We start from the raw sequence: 12,741 nt of genomic DNA, 5'->3' as shown, positions 1-12,741 counted from the left end.
GAAACAGCGAGAATCTTTCTTATTAACCACAAAATGAAGACAATCAATGAGAAATGATGCAGCAGGAGCAAAAGGTCCACAAAGAGACACAAAACAAGCTGAAAACAATTATTCCAAGCTGATTGATAATGAAATTTGTTCAGAAGTCGCTGCGATATCGTATAATTTGTTATGAATGGTGTCTCAATATCTTTTTTATTATCTATGAGACATAACGCACTGCAAACAGATGTAACTAAGCAATACGATCTTCTGAAAGAGACAGAGTGCAGAGATATGAAAAGGTCACATAGAAATGCAAAATGAGCAGAAATGAATACAAATTAATTGTAAATATGTTTGAATGACTGTAATGGAATAAATGTGCTGGTTTGAGCCTGAAATCTCTTTTTCCTTTAAGGAAAACCTGCTTTCATGAGGTCGGTGAGAGTTTTTCTTTCTCTCTCTCGGTTTCTTGAAGAATCAGACGTGCAAGCGCAGAATTACCACTCTGCCCCAGTTCAAGCTCTGCTTATATAAGAAGCCAGTTCCCCCTATAGAGAGTGGACACAGATAGAGGAAAAATGCAGCATGTGGGGCGGAACTTATGTTCAGTGAGTGAATAATTCACCTCTTCATCTGAGAATCATGTATTGGGTGTGTTGTGTGTTGTTTATGTTGCTCAGAGCAGCGTTCATGCAGGTTTATGTTGATCTGTTGTGTTAAGTGGTAGTTTATGATTCCAGCCTTCTGCAGCGAGTGGATTAGCAGCCTTCTCATGTCGACGTGTTTCTCTGTTGATCTCTGACAATGTCCTCCCCTTTGCTCTTTCAATCCTCAAACCGGAGCAGCAGAACGTCTTCACCTCGGACTCTGGTTCTGCAGGTTTTTACTTCTTTCTACGGTCTGCTGCTGCTCAAGTGGAAAAGTTGGGTTTTCTCTGTGAAAGTGCCTTCAGATGATTCTCTTCTCATTGGGGCTGTATAAATATGAATCGTAAACAGGTTGCGCTGATTTCAGGTGCCATTTCTGTCTGAAAGCACTTCAGACGCGTAATGCTCTCCACCATAAAGCCATTTTACTTGCAGCCACACACTGAAATGAGGCAGCCTCATACACTAAAAAGTGTCTCCATGGCAACAATGCTGGGGGGGGAAAAAAGCAGCGCTCTACGGGGGGGCACTTTAGAGAGCGTCCGCTCCCTGTGATCATGCATAATCAAGGCGGACACATATCACAAAAATGGCCAGCGCCTTTCATTAATACTTGAAGAGGTGGTTCTCTCCGTCTCCCAGTTCTTCATACGTCACACACATTAAGTCAAGATGCTCTGCTGGTTAGAAGCTGCCTTTATGCAGGTCTTATAGTTTAAACCAAAAATGTTGCCACTTGTTATTCTGCTCACTGAGTCAGAGCTTTTTTTCTTAAGTATTACTATTTCATTAAACTCCTGTTCACTGGAAGAAACGCGCCTCTTTAATCTCAATAATTGTCCTCCTGACCGCAGCGTCAAACATGTCTTTGGTTTGGATGGTGGCGCTTTCTCTCAATCAGAATGTTGCAGGTTCAATTCCCTATCTGTATGTGTGTGTGTGTGTGTGTGTTACGTCATAGCCTATGTGTGACACGTCAGATGTGACGTCACAGGCAGCCACAGCAACATCAGGCGGGAAGGAGAGATTCAGTCTGCTTCAGTGGTCTCGTACATTTCATCCCCACTGCCATGAAGGATGGCAGGGTCAAGACACACATACACACACACACACACACACACACACACACACACACACACACACACACACACACACACACACACACACACACACACACACACACACACACACACACACACACACACACACACACACACACACAAAATGAACCAGAAACTGTGCAGAAAACCGCAGGTTGTCAGCAGTCGTACATCATGGAAAGGCTCAGATGGCTCAGAGTTGCACAACAACTCCCGTTGAGGGCGAAACACATTGTTTCCGTATTGGTTCCTCTAGAAGTGTGAGCTGGAATATTGGTTTGTGTATTGAAGCTACAAGGATTCAAGCTGAATTTGACTGCAGCTTGTTTAAATGTTGCGTGTCGCCAAACCCGGGATACACGAAATGTAGATTGTACTGAAATTTCTTCCATTTTTCAAACAATAATCACTGCTGAGATCTATAAATATTTCCAGATAGACACACACACACACACACACACACACACACATACACACACACGCTCTCCTGGGAGGAGGGTGATGAGATGGGAGCGATCACAGATAGAGATGGAGGGCCACAGGAAGAGACAATCATGGAGCTGTGTGGTCTGTGATGTGTGCAGGTTTTGTATTCTCCCTGCTCCATTAGTTCTCCCCGGCTGAGATGATTCATTCAGATAAGCATCACAAACAGTGGGAAGTGCTCTCGCTCTGCTCTCATGCGGGCGCCGGGTTCGCTCAGGTGAACCATCTAATCTGCGCTCATGTTTCGTACTTTCTTTGCGGAGACTTTATGCAATTTGTCAAGACGTTTCTCTTCGCTTTAACACCACCTGTGTGTCTGTGTGTGTGTGTGTGCGTGAACCGCAGCCCAGCGTCTTTATAAAGCCTTGTCATGTGTTCACGCTTCACCGGCTGCACGTGAACCGCAGACTCCAAAGACCCACAATTCCCTGCTTCTTTTCCCAGATACAAGAACTTGATAAATGTCGGATTTCCACCGCATATCGCACTGAATAAGATTCCTAATGTCATGACAAAATTCTCTTTTCGCCGAGGCAGAATTTTTCAAGAACAGACAGAGTGAGAGAAGTGGACTATTGTCGGCTCCCACAGAGAGAAATATGACAATGAGATGTGATGCAGAACGAATAATAAACTCTGGTTTAGTTCAAAGAGTGCATGACAAAGACACAAGTAACGATTTCTGCACGTTTAATAATGAATGAGATGGTAAGTTTCTGCTTTTACTAACCCGGCACATTAAAGTTTGGGAGAGAACGAGAGAGAGAGCACAGACTAAAGGGGAGAGAGAGAAAGAGAGAGAGAGAGCGAGCACAGACTAAAGGGGAGAGAGAGAAGGAGAGAGAGAGAGAGAGAGCACAGACTAAAGGAGAGAGAGGGAGAGAGAGAAAGAGAGAGAGAGAGCGAGCACAGACTAAAGGGGAGAGAGAGAAGGAGAGAGAGAGAGAGAGCACAGACTAAAGGGGAGAGAGAGAAGGAGAGAGAGAGAGAGAGAGCACAGACTAAAGGGGAGAGAGAGAGAGAGAGCACAGACTAAAGGGGAGAGAGAGAAGGAGAGAGAGAGAGAGAGCACAGACTAAAGGAGAGAGAGGGAGAGAGAGAAAGAGAGAGAGAGAGCGAGCACAGACTAAAGGGGAGAGAGAGAAGGAGAGAGAGAGAGAGAGCACAGACTAAAGAAGAGAGAGGGAGAGAGAGAAAGAGAGAAAGTGAGAGAGAGAGAGAGCACAGACTAAAGGAGAGAGAGGGAGAGAGAGAAAGAGAGAAAGAGAGAGAGAGAGAAAGAGAGAGAGAGAGAAAGAGAGAGAGAGAGAGAGCACAGACTAAAGGAGAGAAATAGGGGGAGAGACAGACAGCACAAAGGAGAGAGAGAGAGAGAGAGAGAGAGAGAGAGAGAGCATAGGATAAAGGAAAGAGAGAGAGAAGGAGAGAAAGAAAGAGAGCACAGACTACAGGAGACAGTACAAAGGAATCTCATCGTTATAATCTTAATCTCCAGAGCTCATATACGTTAACGCTCAGCGGTTTAATCTTTGCTCCACTGCTTCCTGTTTTTTTTCTCTGCTTCCTCGCTGTGTCTCCTCACTGTGACGGAGCAAGCCCACAGAGAACAGCAGCGCTGCTGTTTATCAGTGCAGCCAAGGAAAATCCTCAAGCGTGAGCTGTTTTTAGTACTCAAAAACAACAAAAACTAAACAAAACGACAAACCACGTATACACATGCAGCAGACGTCCCATCGTCCCCGGGGACGGTGGCGTGTGAAGACGGAGAGAAAAAGAGCAGGACAGAGAAAACAAAGAAGGGAGAGACGTTCATGTTTGTTGTTTTGGGAGGTCAGAGGGAGGGAATCGCACCGCTGGTCCGCTCAGTGTGCTGACCTTTTAACAGATCACACACACACACACACACACACACACACACACACACACACACACATACACTTTTTTAACGTTTTCCAATATACTTTTAACTATTTTCCACAATACGCTTCTGAGAGTTTTACATTTTCATGACAAAATACAACACAATAATGTATGATTCAATAACATAGCATATAAGAACACATAATGATACAATACCGTGCAGTACAATGAATAAATATATCATGATTAGATGCATCATTACACCCTGGACAGTTTGCCAGTCCATCACAGACACCCACACATACTCACATTCACACCTCGGAAACATTTTAGAGCCCCCAATTACCTTCACATACCCCATTCCTATCGGGATTATTTCTATTTTGGGCAGGTGTAGTAGCCTGTAGTTCTATCGCACGTTAGACATAACAAACATTACAACAAAAGTCCAAAGAAACGCATCATAAATGAAGACATCGAGATTGGAGGAGAAAAACTACATTGTGAGAGGTGTTTCACAGATAGTCCTCAAAAGTGTGTTTAACAGGTTATCGTGAAGCAGAATATTGCAAAAGGACCCAGACGGGTGGAGAGAGATGTGAGAGGAGAAATGAAAAACGTCAGTGGAGAACAGAGGCAGGAGGACAGAGACATGGAGGAAAGACGATCCACTGCTGGACGGAATGCTGATGTGCAGGTTGGCTCTCAGAGGAGCTCAGGGCCGAATAAACCACACACACACACACACACACACACACACACACACACACACACACACACACACACACACACACACACACACACACACACACACACACACACACACACACACACACACACACACAGTCCTGACAGCAGAAGTGCCAATGAGGCTGATCCAGAGCTTCTCTATTATTTTTCCGGGGCTGCTGAACATGAATAATGTGGCTGCTTCTCTGGAAACGTGTGTTTTGTGGTTAGTCAGAGATTAGTTATTTTAGTTATTTGGAGAAGTCTCTTCTTAGTTAGTTGAAGATGTGTTCTGTAGTTCAGTTCAATGAAACTTTATTCATATAGCCACTTTTACGGAGAAATCCCAACAGTTAATTGCAATATTCAATATTGCAATTAACTGTTGCAATATTGCAACAGTTAATTGCAATATTGAATATTTCGACTTCAGTATAAAAACGAAAAAATCGACGGGTACAAAATAAGTGACATTCAATCTTTTGCCATATTTCTACTTCAAGTTCCTTTAATCACACTGCTTCAAACTGCTTTGACATTAGGTGAAGTTGTACACTCTGATAGACGTCCCCAGACTTCAGGTGCCATTAAAAGACAACAGATGTTTTTCTGGTGGTTGTCGCTTCTATTGAAACTCAGAAAATGAGAGAGACAGTTTGACCTTCTGCTCAGATCGACGACCTCCCTCTCAGTCATTTGACTCCTGTGTCCATCGAAACCCTGAATCCTCAAATTTGGCTCTGTCTCACCAAATTCAAATGGCCGAGGTGTGTTTGTGGTCAGTTACTCCAAATGTCAGCTTCCTATGTAATGAGGTTACAGCACGTCACTGTTTGCCGGTGCAAGCAGACCCGAGGTACACATGCTACGAGCAGCTAATCCTCCCAAATCCTTTGTGTGACAGTTCCACGCTGTGGGATTGAGCTTTAGACCGCCGGAGGGTCTCGTATTGTGCCTGAGAGTAAATGGCTGAAAGGTTTCACGGTGTTAGAGTCCTGCAGGGAGAGTTTGACTCACTGAGTGAAAACAAAGAGGAGAAATGACACATCGAGCTTCACACATCAGGTCTGTGGCTCATAAAGGAGACGAGCTAACGCTGCAGGATATGGAGATTAATACAATCAACATTCGGTATTTGCTATTAAAACATCCAAATCTATGACAAATCAACAGACTTGAAGACATGATTTTTATGGTGCAGACTGGTTTTGAGCAGGTAATTCCCAGTTACTGTACGACCGTGGCAGCCTTCTGCTCTTCACTTTGAATCTCGGTGTTCTGTCTTATTTTCTGTATTATTTACTCTTTGCACCGCCAAATTAAAGCCTTTTGTAGGTCAACTTCTTTTTTCTCTCCTTTATTTCCCTCATGCTGTTGCTGATTCATGAGTGGATAAACCAACAGTGACAATGTTTATGTTTTGGATGGACTTTCTGTTTCTGTTGGTGGAAAATCACAATAATGAAGTGGTTCATTTTATAGACAGACCTGTGGAAGATGAATGGGTATTGTAGAGGCAGGAGGTTGTCGCTGTAAACAGTGCCATGACCTGATGAGCCTGATGAAGATTTGTCAGATAGATCAACATAAAATCCAGATATTTTTGCTTCTCTCCATCTCTGAGACTAATAACTGTGTCTACAAACAATAATGTGATTACAAATTCATCGTATGTTTGATCTTCGATATTTCAGGCCTATTTTACCTATACTTTAACCTAACCCTAACCCACAAGGAAGAAATGGGCCAATTTGACAATTTTGATAATGATATAATCTAAATTTTCTGAGAAACATTTGGAGCACATGTACGAATATCACTATTCATTGTGTTTATGTAAACAATTTTTACACTTCACACACATTTCTTGGTGTCTGTGGTCACTGGTTTACACCGGTGGTGTGAACAGAGCCAGTCAATGTCGTCGTCTACCTGAGCGAGAGCAGATACTAATGGTTGTGTTGTCCTTGTGTGCAGCAGCACATCGGTTTCTTTCGATTGTCCTCAAAACTCAGACTGTTCATGAGACGTTCACACACGTGTTGTGGCTCATTTAAACCTTCCGCCTCCCCCCTCCATCCTCCTGCTCTCTGTTGTTGTTGTTGAGTCTTTCTGCTGCATCGACCTCTCTCTCTCTCTCTCTCTCTCTCTCGCTCTCTCTCTCTCTCTCTCCCTGACGGAATGATGGAAGTATGGCGTCAGCAGTAGAGGGCAGGACTGTGTTTCTGATGGACTGGCTCACAGACTCACTGTGAGGAACTTCTATCGATTCCATCCATTCTTTAGTATTTGAGCTTGCAGGAGGTTTCATGTTGGTATTTCCACTTTACAGTCACTGCTGTGAGTTAGATAAGACAAAGTGAGATCCATTAAGAGTTTCCACAAGCATTTATTTGTCCAGCTATGGAGAAATAGTACAGATACTGCATAATGATGTATATCAGGGCTGCACAGTAGATCACAAATGAGATTTTTGATATATATATATATATAATATATAGTTTTCATACTTCAATGCAGCGGCGGACAATTGTATTGCCCAAAGGGCCACATGAACAATTTGCACTACTCTTGAGGGCTGTGACAATAAGTTGACTTGAATTTTGCTCAATAACAATTATCTCGTGATAGAACGTTTTTCCAGACAATTTCTTATGAGCTACTGTTTCTCTGCATCACCTTTTCTTTCACAGTCTCTGTCTGGAAATCATGATTACATTTTTTTTTTTTTTATTTCAAGTTCTGTAAAAAAGTAAATAGAAATCAAGTTTTTTTTCATTTGCCATCTTTTGTTCCCCGTGTGAAACGCTGATATTGTGAAGTAACAATTGCTAGACACAACGAATGTTGTAATAAAGACCAATAATGTGAAAATGTGACCATTCAAAATATGATCAATCTAATAATAGCTTGCTAGGAATACATTCATTTTATACAGTCAATCTTATTTGATTAAAAATGACCCACCGACTCCCTGAGGACCGGTCAAGCAGAGCTACAGGGTGGCCCAGGTCTGCTTTAATGTCTGCAAAGTCAGGACGAACACGTGAGGCCGTCAGCTGTATCCCGTCTGCAGCCTGCGTCTCACGGTGAGCTTTTTGAGTGTCTGCTGAGGAGATCCTCCCGCGGAAGACGCCGCACAGCACACAGCTCCTTCTTCCCGCTCACGGTCTTCTTCCCCTCCTCCCGACTCCTCGCGCTCGCTCCCATTTCATCATTTAGTCATCAAGAGCTGCTTCAGCGCTCAGCCTCGCGAGGCTAAAAATGGTTACCACCTCTGTGGTGCTGCAGCTGCTGGCATGAAGTAGTGAGAGAAAAAGAAACAACGCAGCATCTCAGAAAATGTCAGCGCACCTTCCCATGTCTCCTCTCGTGTGCTTAATAAACTCTCCGAGGCGACGTGTCGCTGCAAACCCGCCGACCTGTAGCAGGAGACATTTGTCTCTTTGGATCTGAGCTCATTACGGATAACAAGAGAGACAATTCTCTCTATTTCATTAGAAGCAGCCATTGATTTTTGTTTAACAGTCGAGGGGGAAAACACACTGGAAGGTCTTTGTTTCTATTCCAGAAAGCTGCAAAGGCAGCATGTCTCACCTGTCACATCATATTTCAGCTTCACTCTTCCTGACAGGCCTCAAGCCTACGGCAGCATCGCGCGGCTGCACCCGAACATTTCACTCTCTATACTCATGTCCTTCCTCTCCTCGACTAACTGCTGCACTCAGCTGCTTCCTGCACCTGAACCTCAGCCGGCGGATCAAGAGACGCACTCCAGCAGGAGATCAGATACGAACGGCTCACTTCTTATTGCTCCCACACCGCCTTCCTCTTTACTCACACGCTGCTGCAGACTCCGAGGTTTAGTATGCAAAACGCTCTGAATTCAAACTGCACCGGAGAAATAATGTGATTCACCTCAATGAGATTATTGTTGCAAACAAGGAGACTCGAATCAGCAACATTGTAAATGAACGCAGAGACGTGATACCAAAGAGTGAACATAAGTGCTTGAGGGATGAATGGATGAATGGATGAATGGATGGGTGGATGGATGGATGGGTGGATGGAGGGACACTTCTATTTTGTAAAACATCTTCATAATATTTACATTTAGAACGTTAGAAAGGCATGAAATTTTCCCCATAAAAGTATCACCACTTTCTATTCCCTCATAAAACACTCAGGCTGTGCGTCCGATCCCCTGAGCTGGACGACTAATTGTGCATTTACCCGTATAAATTTGCATGTTTATCTTTTATTTCCTGGTTTCTCCTCTTCCCGCCAACCTCCCAAACAGCAGCGGCCGCTCTCGCTCCAATTACACTAAGAGCCTGACGCACACCCAGAGCCAGTCGCCGCGGCTTTCAGGGGATCACAAACCAACTGGCAGCAGAGATGACTCTGTTTATCATGAATATTCATGTGTGTGTGCGTGTCTGTGTGTGTGTGTGGGGTGGGGGGGGGGCATGTCAATGGTGCATGTCTCTGAGTCCAAGCTGTTGCAGTGGTGGCCGCTGCAGTTCGGAGCTTTGGACAACAAAAAAACCAAAAAAAACAAAAAATGATTGTAGAATGTATGTCACATGAAGGATTAATTAAATCTCTCAAAACATGGGGAGCAGAGAGAAGAAGAAAATTTCACTGAACAACAGTGTTGTGCTTCAGCGGCAGAGCTTTAATGAGTGAATTATATAAACCAGTTGAATTAATATTGTACCATGATTAAATTTCGTTTCACATTTAATTAAACAAACAAAAGTGTTTCTTTGCTCCCTAATAAAACCGAAAAATGGTGCAGGCTGACTCAGGAGACGGGGTATTTTCTCCTTTCTGTTGCAATTCTGCACTAACAATAAAAACATTCACATTTTTGTACTGTTTTCACCGTGATGTATGCAAATTTAGGCTGATTTATGCTCTTTTATGTTTGTTTTTTACTGGTACATACTGGTTTATACTGGCAGTTTATTGGTTCATTCTGGGGTTGTTGTTCTTTTTGCATGCTGGTATGTGCTGGTTGATACGGGTTCATGCTGGTCCGATGTTGGTTTGCACTGGTTTATGCTGGTGTGTCTGTTTATACTGGTTCATGCTGTTTATGCGTTTTTATGCTGTTATTTATTTAGAATGGTACATGGAGACACTGGTCTGGTCTCATGGCAGTTCATGCTGGCTTATGCGGGTCTGATGTTGGTCAGATGCTGGTTTGGCCGATGTACCACCAGCACCACACACAATATAGTTTGATGCTGGTGTGAAAGTCAGGCAGACATATTTAGTATTGTTCTGATCAACATGTTGGTTTACAACCATAATCCAAGAAATTATACAATAATTTTTTTTCAAAAACAGGTCAAAAAGCTGCAAAATGCGGGGGAGTGATACCAATATTCATTTAGTATTTTAATCTGCACAATATTTACATTTTAAGTAGAATTAATTTCTCTGGTAACTAAACAACACTTTATCATCTTCCTTGGCAACAAAGAACATCGTGTGTGTGTGTGTGTGTGTGTGTGTGTGTGTGTGTGTGTGTGTGTGTGTGTGTGTGTGTGTGTGTGTGTGTGTGTGTGTGTGTGTGTGTGTGTGTGTGTGTGTGTCGTTGTACTGCAGAGAGTATGAAAGAGGTTAATAAAACCTCTCAACATGTGTGAATGCTCACTGAGCAAAGCAAAATTCAGATTTTTTTCAGCTGAAATGATTTTGTCCAGATTTGATGATGTTCATTGTCTCAAATTGTCAATAATTACAAGAAAATATGGTTGTTTTGTACCAAACATCAAATTAGGATTTTTGTGGATTTTGTTTTATCTTGAAGATGATAAAATACGGGCATTACAGTTGTATCTTATGTAAATGGGATTACATTTCAGCACTTCCTATGAAGGTCACGAGATCTTTGCAGTCCCATAATGATCTGGGTTTGTAGAAAACACTGGTGCAGAGGCTGTAGCAGCAGATGTGTGTTTCTGGGCCACTGCAGTGCAGCTACAGCACAAAAATAATCCGACAGCTTCATTCAAAACTCAGTGTCTCAATATACACAGAAGAAATTACTTGAATGAAGCAAATTAATGTTAAAATGAATTTACTTGCAAGTCATCTTGTTTATGTATGAACATTGAATTAAAATGTAAAGAGATTCGGAAATAATTCAGCGCGAAAACACATCTGAAGCCGTATTCCTCTACTCTCTCTGTCCTACAGATGGCGCTCCACTGAGCGAGCTGTCCTGGTCGTCGTCCTTGACTGTGGTGGCCATCTCCTTCTCGGGCCTCTTCACCTTCGTCTTCCTCATGCTGGCCTGTCTCTGCTGCAAGAAGGGCAAACTGGGCTTCAAGGTGTGTTCCTATGAAAAAACAAGCAAACAAAGAAACCTTCCACACACGCACAGGGAGAACATGCAACTCCTTTGACAAATGCAGTGAAGTCTTCATACTCCAGGTGGCTTCAGAGGAAACTGCAGAAACATTTACGCTGCTGGACATGTTTGATTAAACCCATATGATGACTTTTCTCGCAGACTCGAGGGCCTGAGAGATTGTTTTATTAATGAGGTGTGTTGGCCTGCAGGCGTCTTTCTCTCTCGCTCTCTCTCTCTCTCTCTCTCTCTCTCTCCCCCCATCCTCCGTCTGTGGCTGTGTTGCATAACTTCCTGCCCGGCGTGTTTATAATTGGAAGTGGAGTTGTTGTTGTGGAGCCGTCTTCTTCTCAGTGGAGATGCATGCGCTGATGGGCCTGCTGTCTGGTCGGACCACCCAGCGTGAACCTGCCTGGGCTGGAGTGGGACGAGGGGTGGGGGTGGGGGGTGGGGGGTGGGGCAGTGAGAAGGCGTGAGGGCGTGAGGAAGGGCATACCCATGAGCCCACAGTGCATCCGGCCTCAGGGCCCCATCTGGAATCAGCCTCTCCCAGAGAAGGACGGGGGGATTTCACAGAGCTGAGAGAGGAGGAGAAACACTGAAGCACGGTTTCCCAACATGGGGTCCAGGACCCCCCTTTGAGGCCGCACTAGAGATCACAGCAGAGTCCATGCACTCGGATATTGTCAAAATTAGATTTGCATATGTCAAAGAAAACCAAAATGAAATACTTTTGGACCTGCTGGGATTTCACTTTAAAGGTTCCTGAGTGGGCGTCTCCACCAGTGTTTGTCTTCCCTCTGACGTTTGTTAGAGTTTTATTTCTTATTAGGATCCGTCTCATGTATTTATGACGTGCTGGTTGGCTGATTCGGACAATTTGAGCCCTTTATTGTTAGGTAAAACACTGAGTAACACCAGTCAGTTACGTTTAGAAGTATGTCATGTGAAAGTTAAAGACGTCATCTGCTGGTATTCTCATGTGTCCAATCTCCTTTAAACAGTTTTTAAATCAATTCATAAGATTAATTAGCAAATTTACCACAAAGCGCATTCTGAAAACTTTTTCATATCGCAACTTCCTCTTGTGAGAGTACATGTAAGATCAGATGAGGGTGATCAGGGCTTCTTCCACTTTCTCCAGCCGGAACTCGCAGTGGTCCAGAGATTGTTTAACCTCTAAAAAACATTTTCAGTGTCAGGGTGAGTTTAACAGCTGTGAGAGAAGTTTTTTGCATTTTTACTGTATTTTACAGGAAAAGGTTTCCTTAAAAGGGTAATTTTCCACATTAATTGTATATATATATATATATATATAGACATTTTGATCACGTATACTCTGCGCCGCAACAAAGAAAAACGTTGAAGTTTAGATTTAACAGTTATTATGTCACTATTTTACTGGTCCGGTCCACTCCAAGTGAAGTTGGGCTGCATGTGGCCACTCAATGAAAATGAGTTTGACACTCCAGGTTTAGATTAGAATCTTCATATCTTGTGTTTGTAGGATGGATTCATGCTGGTCTTGAAGCCTCCAGAGGTTTTCCCAGGTGTCTAGAAAGAAGGAGAA

The sequence above is a fragment of the Lipophrys pholis genome (genome assembly GCF_963383615.2).
Source record: "Lipophrys pholis genome assembly, chromosome: 1".
NCBI classification, from domain to species: domain Eukaryota; kingdom Metazoa; phylum Chordata; class Actinopteri; order Blenniiformes; family Blenniidae; genus Lipophrys; species Lipophrys pholis.
The sequence above is the reverse complement of the archived record's forward strand: the minus strand, read 5'-3'. Positions refer to the sequence as shown.